This window comes from Rhinatrema bivittatum, chromosome 6, assembly GCF_901001135.1.
Source record: "Rhinatrema bivittatum chromosome 6, aRhiBiv1.1, whole genome shotgun sequence".
NCBI lineage: Eukaryota > Metazoa > Chordata > Amphibia > Gymnophiona > Rhinatrematidae > Rhinatrema > Rhinatrema bivittatum.
In genome coordinates, this window is record NC_042620.1 from 50,896,651 (window position 1) to 50,919,065 (window position 22,415).

Here is a 22,415-nt window from a genome sequence, read left to right on the forward strand (position 1 = left end):
GCTAAAATGTGCACACAGTAACTTGACATTTCTATTTTATTGGTACAAATAATATAAATATTAAAAAATCTTAAGTACAGAAGATTTATCTGAACAAAGTAATGGTCATATTATCAACAATAATTTTTATATTATGCTGGTTATACTCAAGCAAAAGAAGTACTTTAAGTATGTCATTGTAAAAAAATGCATAATCATACTTTAGTTGTCTAAAATGACCAATAACAATTCCTATATTTATTTTATTTATTTAAAAGGTATTTATATCCCATTCCCTCCAAAAGTTCAGGGCGGGGTACAATTTCACGTACACAGTTGTTAAAAAACAGTTTCACATACATGCTAATTAAAATGCAGCCTAACGAACAAGTAAAAATACAGGTAGGGGAAATGGGAAATCAATGAGGGATGAACAGCTGTTACAGTGCAAAGAAAATCTACTATGGTGGAAATATGTAGATATATTGTATGTGAGAGAAAGAGAGCATGCTTCTTTGTGTGTGTGTGTGTGCTTCTGTGTATATGTGAGAGGGGGCGGGAGCATGCTTCTGTATGTGTGTGTGAGAGAGGAAGAATGCTTGTGTGCCATGCTCGGAGGTCTTGAATGCCTGTTTAAAAAGGAAAGTCTTCAGAGCTTTAAACAAATATTTTAGGATCTGGCATGCTACGTAATGTCATGGGCCAGGACCGGCCGTGTAGAAGGCTTGCTCACACGTTTCTGAAAGGTGGGCTAGTTTAGGAGAAGGGACATTGAAAAAATTTTGACTTGATGAGTGAAGGGTACGGATTGGAGTGTGAACTTTCAATGTGGATAAAGCATTGAACATTTATAAAACAGCTAAAACAGAAATCAATCTAGTAAAAATAAACATGTTTGACAACCTGCTTAGATGCAGCACATACTGTGGTGCAATTCTTGCCCGACAATCACTGAGTAGGGACTGAAAAATTTGACATTTTATCTTTGAAATGAAAATGGGGAACAACATGGAAAGGCCAAGATTTTGGATTTCTAGACCAATGAATGATAAAACATGCATTTTTCAGAGGCAAAAATCCCACAGTTTAAGATGAAATCATTAAATAAGATTAATCAAGATTTCACCTATGGTTGAAGGAAGAGGCTGGGTTAGTCTGATCTTTGTGGTGAGTAATATAATGGAATTGCTGCTAAAACAGAGGATAGTGCAGTTTATTATTTATTTATTTAATGCTTTTATGTACCGAAGTTCGTATGGAACATCACATCGGTTTACATAAAACGGATAGATAGGAGGAAATGGAAAGGAAGGGAAGAAATAAAGTTACATAATAACAAATAACTGATTCAAATTAATAATTAATGAGTAGAGTTTAAAGGATAGAGGGGGATAGAATAGGCAAAAGAAAGGAGAAACAATAGAGAGGCAGGTAGATGGAAAAGGGGTAGTAGGGTTTCTTCAATCCAATGGATTACAAGATCTGAGGCAGCATGGCTGTACCAGAGGAAGTTCTTGTCAGATGAATCTGAACAATTTAACTGGGTAACTAGAAAGTTCAATCAGAAGAGAGCGTTAGATGTAGTGCACTTGGATTTCAGTATGACCTTGTTCTGCATAAGCAACATAAATAAACTGAGTACTCTAGGTATGGGCCCTAAAGTGACTGGGTTAGAAACTGGTTGAGTAAGAAGGCACAAAGGATAGTGGCAAATGGAGTTCATTCCAAGTAGAGAGGGTAACTAGTGATGTGCTGGAGTCCTTGGACTGGCTCAACATTTTTGAATATGAACTGTAGAAGGACTATCGGGAAAGGTATGTCTTTTACAGTTCATACCAAAATCTGAAACAGAGTAGATAGCAAGGAAGCTGTGGAAAATATAAGGAAGGATCTACTGAAGTTTGAGGAATGTTCTAGAGTCTGGCAGTTAAGATTTAATGCTAAAAAAATGCAGGGTCATGCATTTGGGCTGCAAAACTCCAAGAGAGCAGTACAGTATAGGTGAAGAAATTCTTCTATATATGGAACAAGAGTGGGATCTAGAGGTGATCTTATCAGACTGTCTCAAAGTAGCTAAACAGGTGAATAAGATGACAACAAAAACCAGAAAGCTGTTTGGGTGCACAGGGAGAGGAATGCACAACAAAACGGAATGCACAGTCAACACGGATTTACCCAAGGGAAGTCTTGCCTCACAAATCTGCTTCATTTTTTTGAAGGGGTTAATAAACATGTGGATAAAGGTGAACCAGTAGATGTAGTGTATTTGGATTTTCAGAAGGCGTTTGACAAAGTCCCTCATGAGAGGCTTCTACGAAAACTAAAAAGTCATGGGATAGGAGGTGATGTCCTTTCATGGATTACAAACTGGTTAAAAGACAGGAAACAGAGAGTAGGATTAAATGGTCAATTTTCTCAGTGGAAAAGGGTAAACAGTGGAGTGCCTCAGGGATCTGTACTTGGACCGGTACTTTTCAATCTACTAGATAAGGGAGCCCTGACCGATGTGCCGCAAATGCGCAGTAGAGAGCAGCTCTACCGCGCATGCGCGGGCGAGCATGTCGGCCAGAGTGCCCGAAAAAAAAAAAAATGGCGCTGGGTCGGTAGGAGCAGCGGCGGAGGCAGTGGGAGGAGCAGTAGCAGTGGCGGCAGCGGGGGCACGCGCGAGGGAGGGTGGCTGGGTTTTTAGGTGCGGGGAGAGTTGCTCTCCCCCTCCCCCTGAGTTTCCGGTTCCACCTGCCGGCCCGGCGCCACCTCTGCCCGAGCCACTTTCCTGCTGGCGAGCATGTCGGCCAGAGTGCCCGAAAAAAAAAAATGGCGCTGGGTTGCTAGGAGCGGCGGCGGCAGCAGCAGCAGTGGGAGGAGCAGGCTTTTAGGCTGTGGATAAGCTGAAAGGGGAGGGGAATGAGAGAGGGGAAGTGAGGGGAGGGAGGAGAGAGTGAGGGGAGGGAGGAGGAGAGAGAGGAGAGGAGGGGAGGGAGGAGCGAGAGAGAGTGAAGGGGGGGCGGGGGAGAAGGTGAGGGGGGGGGGAAGGTGGAGGATGGGAAGTGAGAGGAGGAGAATAGAGGGGAAAGGTGGGAGGGGGAGGGAGGAGAGAGTGAGGGGGGAGGGAGAATGAGGGGGAGGGAGTGGGAAGGAAATGGACCGAAAATTTTTTTTTTTAAATGTAGCCCGTTGTTACGGGCTTAACGGCTAGTATATATATAAACTAGCCATTAAGCCCGTAACAACGGGCTACATTTAAAAAAGTTTTTCGGCCATTTCCTTCCCACTCATCTTCTTCCCAGTCCCTCCCCCATTCTCCCTACCTCCCCCCTCTAGTCTCCCCCCTCTCTACCCCCCTCTCTCCTCCCCCCCTACTCTCTCCTCCCCTCCCCCCTCCCCTCAGTCACTTCCCCTCTCAGCTCATCCACAACCAGCAGACGGAAGATCTCCAGGGGGGGGTCCCTCCCTCCCTCCCTCCCTCCCTGCCTCGCGTGCCGCCGCTCCTGCTCCTCCCAGCGTCATTTTTTTTTTCCGGGCACGCTCCGCTCTGACCGACGTGCTTGCCCGCTCATGCGCAGTAGAGCTGCTCTCTACTGCGCATTTGCGGACCGTCGGTCAGAGCCCATTTATAAGGTAGATGATTTGGAAAGGAATACGACGAGTGAGGTTATCAAATTTGCAGATGATACAAAATTATTCAGAGTAGTTAAATCACAAGCAGACTGTGATACATTACAGGAGGACCTTGCAAGACTGGAAGATTGGGCATCCAAATAGCAGATGAAATTTAATGTGGACAAGTGCAAGGTGTTGCATATAGGGAAAAATAACCCTTGCTGTAGTTACATGATGTTAGATTCCATATTAGGCGCTACCACCCAGGAAAAAGATCTAGGCATCATAGTGGATAATACTTTAAAATCGTCGGCTCAGTGTGCCGCAGCAGTCAAAAAAGCAAACAGAATGTTAGGAATTATTAGGAAGGGAATGGTTAATAAAATGGAAAATGTCATAATGCCTCTATATCGCTCCAGGGTAAGACCACACCTTGAATACTGTGTACAATTCTGGTCGCCGCATCTCAAAAAAGATATAGTTGTGATGGAGAAGGTACAGAGAAAGGCAACCAAAATGATAAAGGGGATGGAACAGCTCCCCTATGAGGAAAGGCTGAAGAGGTTAGGGCTGATCAGCTTGGAGAAAAGAGACGGCTGAGGGGGGATATGATAGAGGTCTTTTAGATCATGAGAGGTCTTGAAAGAGTAGATGTGACTCAGTTATTTACACTCTCGAATAATAGAAGGACTAGGGGGCATTCCATGATGTTAGCAAGTAGCACATTTAAGACTAATCGGAGAAAATTCTTTTTCACTCAACGCACAATAAAGCTCTGGAATTTGTTGCCAGAGGATGTGGTTAGTGCAGTTAGTGTAGCTGGGTTCAAAAAAGGTTTGGATAAGTTCTTGGAGGAGAAGTCCATTAACGGCTATTAATCAAGTTTACTTAGGGAACAGCCACTGCTATTAATTGCATCAGTAGCATGGGATCTTTATTTATTTATTTAGCGTTTTTCTATACCAGCATTCATGATTAGAAACCACATCATGCCGGTTTACATGCAACAAGTGGTGAGAACAAGAAACGAAACATAAACAAGTGCAAGGAGATCAAAGTTACATTACAACAAGGGTCTTAAACTGGGAAGAGAAATTAGAATAAGAGAGTCGAACAGTAAGGATTACATTATTTACATTATAATGTGAAGTCTCTTGTATAGTTTGCTATACAAATATCTTCTTAGTGTTTGGATAATTGCCATGGTTCTTGTGGCAGGATGCTGGGCTTGATGGACCCTTGGTCTGACCCAGCATGGCAATTTCTTATGTTCTTAAATAAGAGATGATATTGCCTCTGCGTACGCACCTGGTGAGACCTCCTTTGGAATACTGTGCACAATTCTGGACATCATACCTTCAATAGAATATAAACTGGAAGGAGTCAGCCAAGAGAGTAGCTACTAAAATGGTCAATGCTGTTAAGTATATAGAGGAAACAAAGATCTAAACACGTATACCCTAGAGGAAAGGTAAGATACAGAAGATATGAAAGAGATATTTAAATATCTCCAAGGTATCAATGCACAGGATGTAAGCCTCTTTAAACAGAAGAGAGGCTCTGGAAAGAAGGGTCATGAGATGAAGTTGAAAAGGGGTAGACTCAGGTATAATCTAAGGAAATATTTCTTTACAAAAAGGGTGGTGGATGCATGGAACAGCTTCGTAGTGAAAACAAGGACAGTATCTGACTTCAAGAAAGCATGGGACAAGCACAGGGAATTTCTGAAGGAGTGGCTGGGATTATAGAGCTAAACATCTGGTCTTTGCACCTTCTCACATAACACATTATGATATGCAAATACTGCACTATCCCTTTTCAGATACGTTAAGTTGCTTTGCAGAGGAAGTACAGTGAGCATGATCTTACTATTTGGCAACATGTACTAAGGGCAAAAAGCCAAAAACACTTGTCCAAACTTCAGTCATCATATTACTGCTTGCAAATACATACAAAACTATTTATGCAGGCCCACTCTAGAGAAAGGAATGGGGAAAAGGGTAAACCAAAATAAAATACAAATTAATCATTTATTGGATTTAAAAACTTCAGAATTTGAAAAACAAAGAATACATGAAGCAGAGAAGACTCTTGTGTAAGTAGAATAAATACAACTTTTTTAAAAGGTCTCATCTTTGCACACTTTATTTATTTTATTTATTTAAAATTTTTATATACCGGCATTCATGTTGCAAACACATCATGCCGGTTTACATATAACAGGGGTGTACAGTGAACAATTCAATAACCTATTTGTGTAGAAGGAAGCAGTTACAAATAACAAGGTAAAAGAACTGGGAGGAGAGAAGAAAAGGGAGAGAATAACATTAGGTATAGGTATTTACATTAGTAATAACATTTTTACATGTGGAAGTGGTAGAATCTGGCTGAATAGAATTAATCGGTGTCCGGGAAAGCTTTTTTAAACAGCCAGGTCTTAAGTCTCTTCCTGAAGGTTGGGAGGCTGGGCTCCTGTCTAAGGTCCGGTGGGATGGAGTTCCATAGAAGGGGGCCGGCTGTTGAAAAGGCCCGATCTCTCAAGGTAATGTGTTTGGTAGTTCTGGCTGGGGGCACTTGAAGAGATCCTCTGAGTGTGTCTCTTGTTGGTCTGGAGGAGTTATAAATTTGGAATGGGAATTGTAAGTCGAGTGGGGTGTGTTGATGGATGGTTTTGTATATTATGGAAAGAGATTTGTAGAGGATTCTAAAGTGAACAGGCAACCAGTGGAGATCTTTTAGGATTGGAGATATATGGTCCCTCCTCCTGGAGTTTGTCAGTAATCTTGCCGCAGCGTTTTGTAACATCTGGAGGGGTCTAGTATAGGAGGAAGGTAGGCCCAGTAGGATAGAGTTACAGTAATCGATCTTAGAAAAAATGATAGCTTGTAGAATGGTTCTGAAGTCCTGAGTGTGGAAGAGTGGTCTAATTCTTTTCAGAACTTGGAGTTTGTGGAAACAGTCCTTGGTGGTTCTGTTGATGTAAGCTTTAAGGTTCATCCGGTTATCAATTAATACTCCTAGATCTCTCACCTGTGTAGTAGTTGGGATAGTTGGAGGATTAGAGATGGCATTGTTATCTGGGGAGATGAGAAGCAGTTCTGTTTTAGAGGAGTTTAAAACTAGGTTTAGGTTAGCCAGGAGATGTTTAATTTCAAAGAGACAGTTTTCCCAGTGAACCAATGTTTTTGTGTAAGATTCTTTAATGGGTATCACGATCTGGATGTTGTCGGCGTAGAGAAAATGTTTGAGGTTAAGGTTGGAGAGGAGTTGGCAGATAGGTAAAAGATAAATGTTAAAGAGTGTAGGTGACAGTGAGGAGCCCTGAGGGACTCCAATGGATGCGTCCATTCGTGAAGATTCTTTGTTCTGTATCTTAACCTTGAAGCCTCTGTTGGAGAGAAAAGATTTAAACCATGAGAGAGCGGTGCCTGAGATACCTATAGAAGCCAGAATGGAAGTGAGAATGGAATGATTGACCGTATCAAAGGCGGCTGATAGGTCCAGTAGAATTAAGAGGAAGGATTGGCCTTTGTCAAGGCCCATTAATATGAAGTCAGACATGGAGATGAGGAGGGATTCTGTGTTCAGTGATTTGCGAAATCCGTATTGTGATTGGAATAGGATTTTGTTTTCTTCTATGTATTCGGAGAGTTGAGTATTGACAACTTTTTCTAGAATCTTGGCTATGAATGGGAGAGTGGCGATAGGACGGAAGTTGTTGGGGTCTTTAGGATCCAAGTTGGGTTTCTTGAGTAGAGGTTTGATGGAGGCCAATTTGAGGTCGTCAGGATATAGTCCTTGGGAGAGTGAGCAGTTTATGATGTCCGACAATGTTTTAGCGATGGAGTCAGGGATGGCCAGGAGCAGTTTGGTGGGGATAGTATCCAAAGGATGGGAGGAAGGTTTCATTCTTCTTATAAGAGTTTGTATCTCTAAGATAGAGATGGGTTCAAGTGTTTCCAGACCATTGTTGTTGGGGGATGATTGTTGAAGAGACTGGTAAAGAGCAGGGTCGGTGGGATTAGAAGGCAGATGAGTTAGAAGGCTGTTGACTTTGTTGTGAAAATGAAGAGCAAGTTCTTCAGCTTTGGGTTGTGCTAGGTCGTTGGGAATCTCCTGTGGGATGATTTGGGTGAGATTGGAGACATAGGCGAAGAGGGCTTTTGCGTCGAAGATTAAGTGGTGAATCTTGGATGCATAGTAGTCCCTTTTGGATTTAGAGGTAGTTGACTTGTATTGATGGAGGGTGGCTTTGTAGATGGATCGTGTATTGGTGCTTGGGGATTTGCGCCAGTCGCTCTCTTTCTGTCTTAGATTTTGTTTTAGCTTTCTTAGTTCTTCCGTGAACCATGGTTGTCTTTTGGAGGCGTTTGGGAGTGATTTTTTGGTTGCTAGCGGACATAGCTTGTCGGCTATGGAATCTGTGATGGCTTTCCAAGAGCGGAGAGCTGTGTTCGGGTTTGAGAGATCAATGGATGGAAGTTGAGAGGCTAGGTGTGAGCTGAGGTCTTCTGTAGAGCAGGACATAGCTTGTCGGCTATGGAATCTGTGATGGCTTTCCAAGAGCGGAGAGCTGTGTTCGGGTTTGAGAGATCAATGGATGGAAGTTGAGAGGCTAGGTGTGAGCTGAGGTCTTCTGTAGAGCAGGATCTTCTGTATGGGAAAGATGGTGAGGGCCCTTTGGAGGTGGAGGGTTTATTCAATGAGAATGCGGTTGAGATAAGTGAGTGATCAGACCAAGGGACCTTCTTGCTTTTGAGGCGTGAAGAATGTTTGATGCCTGGGTTAATAAAGATAAGATCCAGCGTGTGGCCTGCTTTGTGTGTGGGTTTGGTAACTAATTGTTTGAAACCCAGGGCTGAGAGGGCTGAGAGAAAGGATTCACAGCTGGATGATGGGGTAGGGTTGTCCACATGCAGATTAAAATCTCCTAGGATAATTGCTGGAGCGTCCAGTTTGATGAGGGTTGTGATTTCCTCTACTAAGGGGGAGGGGTCTGTCTCAAGGAAGCCCGGAGGGGCGTAGACGAGTAGGATTTGTAGTTGTTCCGAGGTGAAGAGACCCATTTCTAGCTTAGAGTCTGAGTTGTATGGGTGCTGGATGAACCCGAGGTCTTTTTTTGATGCAAATAGGAGTCCTCCTCCTCTTTTTTTCAGTCGGGGGATGGAGAAGATGTCGTAGTTTGATGTGGGGAGTTGGTTTATAATTGCTGTGTCCGTGGGTTTGAGCCATGTTTCTGTTATAGCACATATATCTGGTTTGGTATCAAGGAGATAGTCGTTGAGGATTAGAGATTTCTTGGACAGAGATTGTGCATTGAATAGTGAAAGTGAGAATACAGTGAGGCCTAAGAGTTGGGTGATGGGTGTTATCAAAATTGGGGTGAATGATTTAAGGTTTCGGTGTAGCGCCTGTCGTTTGTGTTGTAGTATGAATGATCTGTTAGGTTTTCCTATTGCTGACAGGCTGTGTTGTAAAATAGGTATTGGGAAGGTGGGGAACATTTTAGCGTGTAGCGCTTGTGTTGTAGTGGTGCTGCGTTTGTGCTGTTGATGGACCGGGGGGACCGTATGCACTGCAATAAGACAAGTCAAGCCTTGCTTGACTTGTCTTATTGCAGTGCATACGGAGGAGGAACATTCCATTTACAAACAATGAATCACAGCTTTCCATATTTCAGAAACTTTGTTCTTTATGCCACTTTTAATACAGGAAATCCTGGCAACTCAGAAATGTACTATACAGAGTAGGCTAGAATATGAAGGGTAGCAGGGTGGAGAAAGTGATTCCATCTGCCTTGTACAACATGGACACACTCAATATGTAGATGCCACATATTTTGCCATTGTTTGACTAATCCTCATGACAGCAGTTGCTACAGTTCAGCTCTGTATCAAGATGCCCCCTCTTTCTGCAAATGGTCCTCTAGGAAGCCTGGCAGGTCTTCCTCCCCATCCAGTAAGAAATGTTTCAATAACTTTGCCATTAGTCAGAGAATCATTAAAGTGTGGGTGTGAAAGTGGGAGCATGAAGGAGGAGGAATGTATGCATTAAGTGCAACACTGCACTTAATGCATACATATAAAAGTAAGTAGGGAGACTATGTAGTAAGTGTACATACAGTAACTTGGTATGTACTTTACATGTGTTTTCATGCTTGAATTTTAGAGGAAGGAGCAGGCGGAATGATCATCCTGCTTCTAACCTTTGGTAGTATTTGGCGCATCCAGTCAAAGGATTAACAGGGTGACAATGATAACTGGCTCTAGAGAGTGCCTGTAAAGAAGCCATTTCCACAAAGCGATGATTATTTCTTTATTTTTATTTCTTTATTTGTTTTTATATACCGGTGTTCGATTTACATATCACATCGGTTTACAAATAATTTGAGCGGTGCGGGAAGGGGATCCCTTCCTTTAAAAGGTGCAGTGAATGATTAGAGAAATGTCATAAAATGATATAGTAGCAATGTGGGTAAAAACAGTGCTAACATAGCATAAATAATAATAGTGAAATACAAGGGAATAGATGGTATAAATGGTGGTATAGTAGTAGTAATTAGCATTAGAGTAACAGGGTAACAGAAATTATCATTAGGTTATATAAATATATATACATATAGCATGCACACACACATATATATATATGTATACAGCATCAATATGGGTAAAAATAGTGCCAGAATAGATAGCAAAATAGATAGCATAAATAATAATAGTGTAACAAGAAGGGAATGGATGGCATAAATAGTGGTATAACAGCATTAATTAGCATTAGAGTAATAGGGTAACAATAATTATCATTAGGTACATTTTGTATCAAAGACATTGATAGGAATAGATTGCATAAGTGAATGGATAGAAAAATAGCATAAATAGAAATATAATGGCAGTAATTAGCATTCGAGTAACAGGGGTGAGTTTATTGGTGTGGTGGTGGGGAGGGGGGGTTGCTCTAAGTGCAGGGTTAGGGTCTGGTTTAGGGTTGGTTCATGTGTGATGTTGGGAAGGCTTTGCGGAATAACCATGTTTTAAGATTTTTCTTGAAAGATTGGGTGGATTGGTCTGTTCTTAGTTCTGTGGGGAGTTTGTTCCATAGGATGGGGCCGGCAAGAGAAAATGCTCGTTCCCTTGTTGATATCCATTGGGTGGCTTTAGGGGGCGGTGTTTGTAGGAGGCCAGAGTTGGAGAAGCGAAGATTCCGTGTGGGAATATGGAGGAGAAAGGGGGTGGGCAGCCAGTTGGTTTTGTTGTTGTGGATGATGGTTAGAGTTTTGTACTGTATTCGCTGGGGGATGGGAGCCAATGTAAGTCTTTGAGGATTTGGTGTGATGTGTTCTGATTTCTTGCTATTTGTGAGTGCTCTGGCTGCTGTGTTCTGGAGAAGTTGAATGGGTTTGAGGGTGGAGGCTGGGAGACCTAGTTGTAGGGTATTGCAGTAATCGAATTTAGAGAAGAGAAGAGCCTGTAGAACTGTTAGGAAGTCTTGAGGTTATAGCAGTGGTTTGAGCTTTCTTAGGATTTGGAGTTTGTAAAATCAGTCTTTTAGTAGTTTGTTGATGTGTTTCTTAAAGTTCAGATGGTTGTTGAGAAAGATGCCAAGGTTTTGTTTTTTTTACTGTAGAGAGTGTTTGGTTTGCAGGTGTGGAGGGGTTGGTGGGGGGTGGCAGGGGGGGTTTACTGGTTATGTATAAGATTTCAGTTTTTGCGTGATTGAGAGTAAGGGACAGTTGTGATAGCAGGTGCTTTATTGATGAAAGGTGTGTGTTCCATCGCTCTAGGGTGAGTTCGATGGAATCCTTGATTGGGAGAAAGATTTGTACATCATCGGCGTACACGTAATGCGTTAGACCTGCTTCATTGAGGAGTTTGCATAGTGGGGTCATATAGATGTTAAATAAAGTGGAGGATAGAGAAGAGCCTTGTGGAACTCTGTGGGGTAGGGGGATTGGCTTGGATTTGGTGTCGTTGAATTTGACCTTGTATGACCTGTTGGATAGGTAAGATTTAAACCAGCTGAGCGTTGTGTCTTGTAGTCCGATTTCCTGTAGTCTGCGTATTAATGTTTTGTGGTTGACGGTATCTAATGCTGCTGATATGTCGAGGAGGATGAGTAGGTAGGAGGTGTTACAGTCGAGTCCTTTGATGATTGTGTCTGAGAGGGAGAGTAGTAGTGTTTCAGTGCTGAGGGAGGTTCTGAAGCCGTGCTGCCCGGGGAAGAGAATATTGTGGGAGTCCAAGTGTTCAACGAGTTGACTGTTTGCAATTTTTTCGAGGATCTTGGCTATGAAGGGTAGGTTCGATATTGGTCTAAAATTTGCTGGATCAGTTTCATTGAGATGAGGTTTTTTGAGTATTGGTTTGATGATGGCACATTTTGGGTGAGAGGTTGATCTTGGTTGCTATTGGTTTGGCAATGTGGCTTGGTATTTGTTTAAGGTATTTTATAGGAATTGGGTCGATGGGATGAGCTGCAGGGTTAATGTTTCGATTGATTGATTCAATTTCAGTTGATGCAACGTAGTTGAAGTGAGTCCATTTGTTGTTGATTGTGTGAGGATCTGTTGTGGCCTCGATATTTGGGTTAGGGTTTTTTTGTAAGTAGATTTAGAATTTTGTTATTGAAGAATTGGGCCAGGTGGTCACTGGTGTTTGTCTTCTTGGTTGCTGAGAGTAAATTTTGGATTGGTTGAGTGAGGTTGTTGACATATGCGAATAGGGTTCTTGGGTTGTGTTGATATTTGTGGATTTTGATGGTGTAGTAGTCGCGCTTGGCTTTGTCTATGTGTTATTATTGGTAAGGTTTTGGGTGGACCCTTGGACACTGTGGCTGCTGACCACACCCACGGGTGGAAGTCCCATGAGGGGCTACAGGTCAGGCTCAGCTTAGGAGACACAACACAGATAGATTTTTCATTAACAGTATTGAGGAGCCACCAAAGGTGGCAGTAGTGAGCAGAGATGAAGCCCGGCTGGGCTTGTAGTCCCTCAGGATCTCGAACAGCGATCCCACAATGGCTGTGCTGTAAGTGAAGAGAAACTGAGATAGTGAGTACAATGAAGTATATGCAGGATTCTGGAATAGAGCCTCATTGGTTGAGTACTCACACAGCGGTTTCTCTCGGTAGGAATCACAGGAGCTGGAACAGAGGCAGGCCCTCGAGGAGCAAGTATCTGGTTCCAGGGGACAGCTCTGAGAGAAGTAGATGGTAACTCACTGATGGTGTAGGCAGTGGTATCTTCAAGGCAGAAGTGAAGTCCAGGCAGCGAGTCCGGGAACATGGACCCTCGAGGAGCGAGTACCGGTTCCAGACAGCGACCTGAAAGAGAAGAGAGAGGCCCCCGAGGAGAGGGTACCCCAAATAATAAGTCCAATAATGGAGAGGCAGAGTACCTAGGTACGGAGAGCAAATCCCATCCGTAAGGAGTTCCAGTACGAATACCTGTTGCTAACTCGATTAGCTAATAGTAGTGTAGGCTTTTAGTATCCGGGATGTGTGACGTCATCACAGGGGGACGCCCCTGAGGTTTGCGCCATAGAAAGTATTTGAAGCAGGGCCACGTGGCGCGTGCACCCTAAGGCAGCTGGACAGCATGGCGGGAGGCAGCGCCCAAGCTGGACCGGGAACGCCAGAGAGGACGGCAGGCAGACGCCGCGTCAGCCAAATGTCCTTCAACCGCGGGAGGAGTCGCCAGCGAGGTAAGGAGGGCGGAGTGGAGTCAGGCAGCGACAGTCGTAACAGTACCCCCCTTCAAAGGGCGGTCTCCTCTGCGGGTACCAGGTATCAGACTTTGTTATTCTCTTTCAAGAAAAAACTCAAAACATGGTTATTCAGCCTAGCATTTCCAGAACCCGCATGTTAACCAATACATTCTCACCTTTGTCTCACATTTTCCTTCTAATTCCCCTTTCAAATATGTCATGTTATAACTTGCTCTCAAATACACTCTCATAGTCTCTATTCACCCTTTATCCCTCGATAAAGGCCTCTGATCCCCTCTGGTCCTGCTTGTCACGTCTCTTCTCTCTTTCAAGCTCCTTGCAATCCATCTATCGTCCGATCACCCCTACTGCAACCTGCCCAAACTGTTCTTAGGTAATCGTTCGCTTATTTTAACTTCATTGCTATGTAACTCAAATTGTCTACTTTATTATTTAACTCTCATACCATGTTACTCAAAGTTTTTTGATGTTTTATGTTTACTTGTTCTATGTAATTGCTCACAGGCAAGTTTTGTTTGTTTCACTGTAAACCGGTTTGATTTGTATCCAATGCAAGAAGATCGGTATATAAAAGTCAAAAATAAATAAATAAATAAGGATGCGCAAGATGAAATTGACGGAGGATCTCTTTATCAAGGATGTTAGCCTGAGGCTCTCAAGAGTTTTCTTCGGGGCCGAAACCCTCCTAAGAAAGGAGGTATTCAAGTGTTGTGCCTCGTCTTCGGACATCAAGAATCTCTTCAACCTTGAATTCTAGGTCATCTTCTGCGTTGATGGCAGGTGGTTCCTGAGTCTTAGAAGAGAATTCACTGAGCATGAGAGGTTTCAAGATTCAAACGTGAAAAGCGTTGTGGATGTTTAGTCCGGGTGGTAACTTCAGACTATAGGTGATGTTGCCAAGAAGTCAGAGGATTGGAAATGGTCCAACGTAGCGAGGAGCGAACAGAGTGGAGGGTAACTTCAGTCTGAGATGTTTGGTAGATAACCAGACTTTGTCACCGGGTTTGAAGACAGGCGCTTGAGCATGGTGAGCATCATATAACTTCTTAGCGTGGTCATCGCTTTATCTAGCATGTCTTTCGTCTGAGTCCACAGGTTATGGATTTCATCAGCAGTAGATTGAGCTGCTGGGGACGTCACTGAGAGCTTCAGTGGAAGTGGCGGTGTTGGAGAGCGTCCATATACCACTTCAAAAGGTGTTGATCCAGTTGATGTTGCTAGATGAGAGTTGATGGCGAATTCAGCCCAAGGTAACAGTTCGGCCCAATTATTCTGACAGCAACTCACGTAGGCTCGAATGAACTGTTTTAAGGTTCTATTCATCCGTTCTGTTTGGCCATTTGATTGTGGATGATAGGTTGAAGTGTAGTCTAGAGAGATGTCGAATAACTTGCACAAGGCCCTCCAGAATCTTGCCGTGAATTGAGATCCTCTGTCTGAGACAATGTGTCTTGGTATGCCGTGAAGGTGAAAAATGTGCGACATGAAGAGCTTCGCAAGCTCCAAGTCTGAAGTTAAGCCAGGCAGCACCACGAAATGGGCCATCTTGCTGAAGCGATCGACTGTTACCCAGATGGTATTCATTCCTCCAGAAGGGGTTAAATAGACTACGAAATCAGTAGCGATGTGTGACCAGGGCTGTTCCGGAACTGGCAGTGGTTGCAGCAAACCCCACGATTGGCCAGAAGGAGGTTTGTGTTTGGCACAGTTGGTACAGGATGCCACATAGGATAGGGTATCCTTCTTGATAGTAGGCCACCAATAAAACTTCTGGATCTTGAGCAGGGTATGGCGTTGACCAGGATGGCCAGCCAGCTTGGAATCGTGTGCCCAAAAGAGCACTTTCTTTCTGAGGTGTTTAGGCACGATGGTCTTACCAGCGGGCACAGAATGTGTCGTCACCAAGATGACTTTCTTCGGGTCAATTATGTGCTGAGGTTCTTCAGGCACATCCTCCAAGAGAAAGGAGCGTGACAAGGCATCAGCTCTGGCATTTCTGTCTCTGGAGCGATATTTAAGCACAAAGTCGAAATGATTGAAGAATAAGGACCATCTAGCTTGTCTGTGGTTAAGACGGTGCGCATGGCAGAGAAACTCTAGATTTTTGTGGTCCGTGAATATGGTTATTTGATGTTGAGCACCTTCGAGCCAAGGCCGCCATTCCTCGAATGCAAGCTTTATTGCCAAGAGCTCTTTATCGCCGATCCCATAGTTCTTCTCTGCCGGGGAGAAACGTCGTGAGAAGAAAGAGCAGGGATGTAAGGCTTTAGAGTCTCCAGTCTGGCTCAATACAGCCCCCACGCCGACATCTGAAGCGTCAACTTCTATGATAAAAGGCATGTTGGGGTCAGGATGCCGCAAGCATGGTTCCATGGAAAAGGCAGTCTTTAGTTTCTCAAACGCGGAAATGGCCTCTGCAGACCATTTTGAAGTGTTGGCACCCTTGTGGGTCATTGAGGTCAAGGGTACTGTTAAAGAAGAGTAGTTCTTTATAAAGCTTCTATAATAGTTGGTAAACCCCAGGAATCGTCTCAGGGTCTTCAGGCGGGTAGGTTGGGACCAATTTTTGATAATCTCGAGCTTTTGAGGGTCCATCTGGAAGCCATCTTTAGACACGATATAACCAAGAAAAGGCACTGAGTCTTTATGAAATTCGCACTTGGAGAGTTTGGCGTACAGCCGGTGTAGTACTTGCTTGACATCCTCTAGATGAGTGAGCAAATCCTGGGAAAATATCAGGATATCATCCAGGTATACCACAACACTCTTGTACAGCAGGTCCCGCAAGATGTCGTTCATCATGTTCTGAAATATAGCGGGTGCGTTGCACAGGCCTAAGTACTCAAAATGGCTGTCTCGAGTGTTGAAGGCTGTTTTCCATTCATTGCCACTACGAATGCGAACTAAGTTGTAGGTCCTCTTCAGGTCACGTTTTGAGAATATTTTGGCCCCCTGAAGTCAGTCAAACAGCTCTGAGATTAAAGGCAGGGGGTAGCGGACTTTAATCGTGATCTCATTCAGATCTCGGTAATCAATACAAGGACTAGGGTACCATCCTTCTTCCCCACAAAGAAGCCGCCTGTGCCGGCTGGAGACTTCGATGGTCTAATAAACCCCTTCTGTAAATTCTCCTTGATGTATTCGGACATCGCCTTGTTCTCAATCGCTGAGAGTGGATAAACACGTCCCTTAGGAGGTTCAGTATTGGGTTTCAGTCTTTTGGCACAGTCATAGGACCTATGTGGAGGAAGGATGTCAGCAGCTTCTTTGGAAAACACATCACTAAAGGATGAGTATTGGGGCGGCAGTCCCGGCATCACTGGAGTAGTAGGCATGCAGATGATAGGAGCAATCTCCTTAAGGCACTTCCCATGACAACCTGAACCCCAGCAGAAGAGTTCCAAGGATGCCCAGTCAAATTGGGGTTGGCGCAACTGCAACCAGGGTAACCCCAGGACGATAGGGTGCATGGCCTTCTCTAACACAAAGAAGGGAATTGACTCAATATGGGGAGCTCCGGTGCCGCGAGTTACTGGTACAGTTTGGGAAGCCACATCACCCGGTAAGGGCTCTCCATGGATGGAGGATAGTAGTAGTGGAACCTTCAAGGTGACGAGAGGAATCCTCAGATGTTCCACTAGGCGTCGAAGAATAAAGTTGCCTCCTGCCCCTGAATCCACCAGGGCAAGAGTTTGAACCTTAGACGGTCCGCAAATCAAGGAGACTGGGAGAGAGAGTGGAGGAAAGGGCATAGTAAGGCCTAAGAACAGACCTCCTGCAAGACTTAGGCCCGTCCGTTTCCCGGACGAATGGGGCATGTTGTGACATCCTGACCAGTCTGTCCACAGTACATGCATAGACCATGCCTCTTCTGAAGTCTTCTCTCTTTGGAAGTCAAATGTCCATGACCAAGTTGCATCGGTTCATTTCCACTGGCAGCAGGAATTACTGGAACCATCCGAGGTGCAGGTTTAGCACTAGCCTCCTTCTGACCAAATCCTCTATTAGGCCGGAGCTCTTTCACCTTATCACGAAGCTGGTGATCGATCCTAGTAGCCAAAGCCACTAGTTCCTCCAGCGAGTCAGGTGTTTCACGAGCGGCCAACTCGTCTTCCAAATGAGTATCCAGGCCTCTGAAGAAGAGGGTCTTCAGGCATTTGGGTCCCAGCAGAGTTCTGTAGCAAGAGTCTATCACAAAATCAGCCAGTGGTCGGTTGCCTTGCTTCAGGTCCACCAGAGCAGAACCGGCAACGGTCACTCGAACAGGATCATCGAAAACGGATTTAAATAAGTCCAAAAATCCATCTATGTCCAGCAAAATAGGATCCTTGCGTTCCCACAGTGTAGAGGCCCAAGACAAGGCCCTTCCATCAAGATAAAATAGAATGTAAGTAGTCTTGGAAAAAGCTGTAGGGAAGTGAGAAGGCTGTAATGCAAAATGCATGCAGCACTGGTTTAAAAAGCCCCTGGTCTTCTGAATCTCTCCCAAGAAACAAACTGGAGCAGCCAGCGGTATAGCAGTCTTTAAAGTTACTTCATGTAAATGACCTTCATTGCTGGAATTAGTGCCTTTGGTCTTCTGTGTGTGCAGCTGATGAAACGCTGAAGTGAGTTTCTCCAATGTGTCTTGCTGTTTGGAAATGCACAGGGCCAGGCCAGGAATGGCCTGAAAGGCACTGAGCTGTGCCGGATCCATGGAGTTAGCAATCTGTTATTGTTTGTAAGGTTTTGGGTGGACCCTTGGACACTGTGGCTGCTGACCACGCCCACGGGGGGGAAGTCCCGTGAGGGGCCACAGGTCAGGCTCAGCTTAGGACACACAACACAGTATTTTATTAACAGTATTAACAGTATTGAGGAGCCACCAAAGGTGGCAGTAGTGAGCAGAGATGAAGCCCGGCTGGGCTTGTAGTCCCCTCAGGCTCTGGAACAGCGATCTCACAATGGCTATGCTGTAGTGAAGAGAAACTGAGATAGTGAGTACAATGAAGTATATGCAGGGTTCTGGAATTGAGCCTCGTTGGTTGAGTACTCACACAGCGGTTTCTCTCAGTAGGAATCACAGGAGCTGGAATAGAGGCAGGCCCTCGAGGAGCGAGTACCTTGTTCCGGGTAACAGCTCTGAGAGAAGTAGATGGTAACTCACTAATGGTGTAGGCAGCGGTATCTTCCAGGCAGAAGTGAAGTCCAGGCAGCAAGTCCAGGAATATGGGCCCTCGAGGAGTGAGTACCGGTTCCAGACAGCGACCTGAAAGAGAAGAGAGAGGCCCCAAGGAGTGGGTACCCCAAATAGTAAGTCCAATAATGGAGAGGCAGAGTAGCTAGGTACGGAGAGCGAATCCCATCCGTAAGGAGTTCCAGTACGAATACCTGTTGCTAACTCAAATAGCTAATAATGTAGGCTTTTGGTACCTGGGATGCGTGACGTCATCACAGGGGGTTGCCCCTGAGGTTCGCGCCAAAGAAAGTATTTGAAACAGGGCTGTGCGGCACGCGCGCCCTAAGGCAGCTGGACAGCATGGCAGCAGTCAGCGCCCAAGCCAGACCGGGAACACCAGAGAGGACGGCAGGCAGACACCATGGCAGCCAAATGTCCGTCAACCGCGGGAGGAGTCGCCAGAGAGGTAAGAAGGGCGGAGTGGAGATGTCGGGCAGCGACAGTCGTAACACTATTTCAGTTTGGTAGATGTATAGTATGGTTTTGTAGCTGTCTTTTAGCCCGGGGGGGGGGGGTTTCATCTCCATTTCTTTTCAGCTTGTCTTAGGAGGAGTTTGGTCTTCCTTAGTTCGGGGGTGTACCATGGTGTTTTCTGTTTGGTGGATGGTTTGAGGTCTTTCCTAATGAGTGGGTATATGATATCGGCGACTTCAGTATTGATGTTGAGCCATGAGTCTATGGCGGTGTTGGTATCTGTTGTGTTTAAGGACTTGAGAGAGTTTGGAAGTGTTTCGATAAGGTCTTCGCTGGTGCATGGCTTGTTAAATTCAATTAGTTTCTTTTGCTTCTTAGAACCTTGGGTGGGGTTTTTTAGTTGAAGGTTGGTTTGTATAAGTTTGTGGTCTGACCAAGGGATAGCAGTTGCTGTTGGCGTTGGGTGTTTTGCGATTTTTTCATTTGTGAAGATGAGGTCGAGTGTGTGGCCCGCTTTGTGGGTGGGAGTTTTTATTATTTGTTGGAAACCCATAGCATTCATGGCGTCGGAGAGGACTTGGCAGCTGGCTGTAGGGGGAGTTTGGTCCATGTGTATGTTGAAGTCTCCCAGTACTATTGCTGGGATGTTCATGTCGATGATGTTGGCAATGGTTTCTATTAGTGGGGATAGGTTATGTTTAAGGTGACCTGGGGGGGGGGGGGAGTAGATGAGGAGGATTTGGAGCGTCATTGATTTGAAGAGTCCTGCTTCGAGTGGTGGAGACAGGTTGGTGGGAAGAAGTTTAAACTTGAGTTTCTTTGATGCAATGAAAAGCAGGCCATCACCTTTCTTCTTGGGTCTGGGGAGCGAGAATATGTTGCAGGTTGATAAGCACTGTGTAGGTGGCTTTGCGCCATGATTCGGTGATGCAGATGACGTCAGAGTGATTGTCAGTTAGGAGGTCGTGTATTAGTGGTAGTTGTTTTGTGATTGATTGTGCGTTAATGTGTGAGTGTGAGGAATGTAGAGCTGTGAGGTATGAGTTGTTGTGGATTGGGACTTTGGTCAGGGAGCATGGTCTGTTGAGGTTGTGGTTTTCTCTCTTAGTGATGTTCTGAAGTATGGTAAGGCTGGGTTGTTGAAGGTTGGGCGCATGTTTGTTGAGGTTGCACGGTCTCGTTTGATGAATGGGAGTGTTCGAGGATGGGTCCGTTGTATTGTTTGACGGTTGTCTATGCAGTCGGTAGTATTTTTAGTTGGTATGGTTTTTTTTTTCTCTGGGCTAGGGGTTAGTTGTTTGGTTGAGTGGAGCAGTGGCAGTGCGAAGGAGGCAGCGCGAAAGGGCGTGCAAAGGGGCCTGCTCCTTTGGCGCGCAGCGCCTGGAGTGAGGGGAGCTTTAAATTACTCACTCGGCGCCTCTTCTGACGTCAGGAGGGGGCGGTCCTCGGCGCTCCTTTCAATCGTCGGTGCTCCGGACGCTCAGATAGGCCTCGGGGTTGTGCTGGTTGCAGTGGAGGACGTCCTGTGTCTGTCGCGGTGGGTTCGGTGGGGTCCTTGGGCCGCTCTGGAAGTCCGTTCTGGCGGTGGCTGTGTGGGTGTGGGCTGCGTGGGTGCGGGTGGCATCCTCGGTCGGTCGGGACCTACGTTGGTGGTGCCGGGCCTTGGGCACGGTGGGATCGGGTCTCGTTCCAGACCCCGATGGGTCCCGGCAGCGTGTTTCCCGGTCGAAGACCTTCCTGGGTCAGAAATTATACTGGGTTTTGTAAGTTATTATGGATTCTGTACATATGTATGGAAATCAATATGATTTAATTTGTTGCCTGTAGCTCAGACTTGTGTATCCGTGATATGCACAACTTTTTCGCAGCAAAACTTGCTTGCCTTTCCCTTTTTTGCTACATGGTGAGATGTGACTGATTAACCTTGATGTTCTGTAATATCTTCCAATGACTTTCTCTTCTTAAGTTGTTTTCTATGTTAGTGTCTCCTGCATCAGTCACTCCATTTGTTTGTCTGCTTTTGTTCATCTGTCAGTGTGATGCACTGGATATCTTAAGCCTGGATGTCTGTTAGGTAGTGTTTAAGATCAGTCTTAACCTGTTTCTTTTCTTTAGCAGCCTTACTGCAACATGTGGTTCTTCTAGCCAGAGGAGCAGATGAAAAAGACGTTTTCCATCAGCAATGACCACAGGACCGAACATGAGCCCAGACACACACTTATATATAACTCTGAACTTCAGTCAGTAGTCAAAAGGATGTTGTTTTTTTTTAATTTCCATGTAACCTCCTCCTAACTAGGGTCACCTTTGGAGGCTGCAGAAGTGGTTAGCTACCCTGCTGCAGCCCTGGCAACAGCCAAGGCAGCCAAGGTACTCCAGAGATTGCCAAATGGGGATCAGAAAATCTCGGAGTTCCAGGGGGAGACTACGCAATTCCAACAAAGTCTAAGGTCTACACCTGTGCTTGGCTCCAAATTTGAAGTTTATTGAAAATCCAAAACAAAACTGAATTCTTCAGGCCACACTTGTCAAAGTAGATAACTGGATACAGTCCAAAAAAATCACACACAATCTTCATTCTCAAATCAGCTTCTTTGAAAATGATAAACCTAATAAGCAATTTTCAACCCCAAGGCCTTTGGGGCAGCATATCTCAAAGTAAATCTTTCCTGGAGCGTCCTCAGAAGGAAAGTCACCTCTTAAAATCAGGGTTTCTTCCCTCTTGATGGCAAGTAGGAATCTTAAGTAAATTTTTAAATTCAAGCAATTTATTATGCCTCAACAGTTCTCTCACTCTCTAAGTCTCCCAAGAGCCATCCCCTTTGTGGTAATCAACCTCCTACTTTATCCAACCCTATCTCAAAACATCACTGTACCTTAGATGACAATGACCAAATCCCTCTCTCTCCTTAACAGAGAAGATGCTTGCAGATTGCAAGAGCTCTGCACACACAGCTCAGTGACCTCTGAATAACTCTAGAGAGCAGGAACTCTCTAGCAAAAGATACTTTAGTGACCCTAGGTAGGGCTACATCCATAGTAAAATAGTTTTTCGACAAATAAACCCTCTATATGTTTTTGTGTGTATTTTAACTGGATGTATGCCACATATTGTTGACTAGAGTGTACGTATGAGTTTGTAAGACGTCACAGAAGGAGTCTGAGAGGGCAAGATATGGAGAAAAGATATGAAAGAGAAATTGGTTTAGAATAAAATAAGAAGAGAGTTATAATGTACACGTTGTATTTGATATTCTAGCCACTGGTGTATGTTACTGCATTTTTTTTCAATGGAAAGTTCTGTGATCTCTACCAGGAAAAGCAGAATCAAAATGTTGAAAGCAGCCTTGACATAAGAAAACTTAGCCAGTGATTTAAGAAAAGGATATGAACATAGGAATATGAGATTTGCCATACTGGGTCAGATAAAAGGTCCATCAAGCCCTGTATCGTGTTTCTAACAGTGGCCAATTGTAAGATT

General features: G+C 44.6%; 1 protein-coding gene across 5 annotated transcripts in view; it reads right to left on the bottom strand.

The window, feature by feature from the left end:
* Window positions 1-22,415, bottom strand: part of ZRANB3 (zinc finger RANBP2-type containing 3) — a 593,631-nt gene that overhangs the window by 249,496 nt on the left and 321,720 nt on the right. The window lies entirely within an intron of this gene.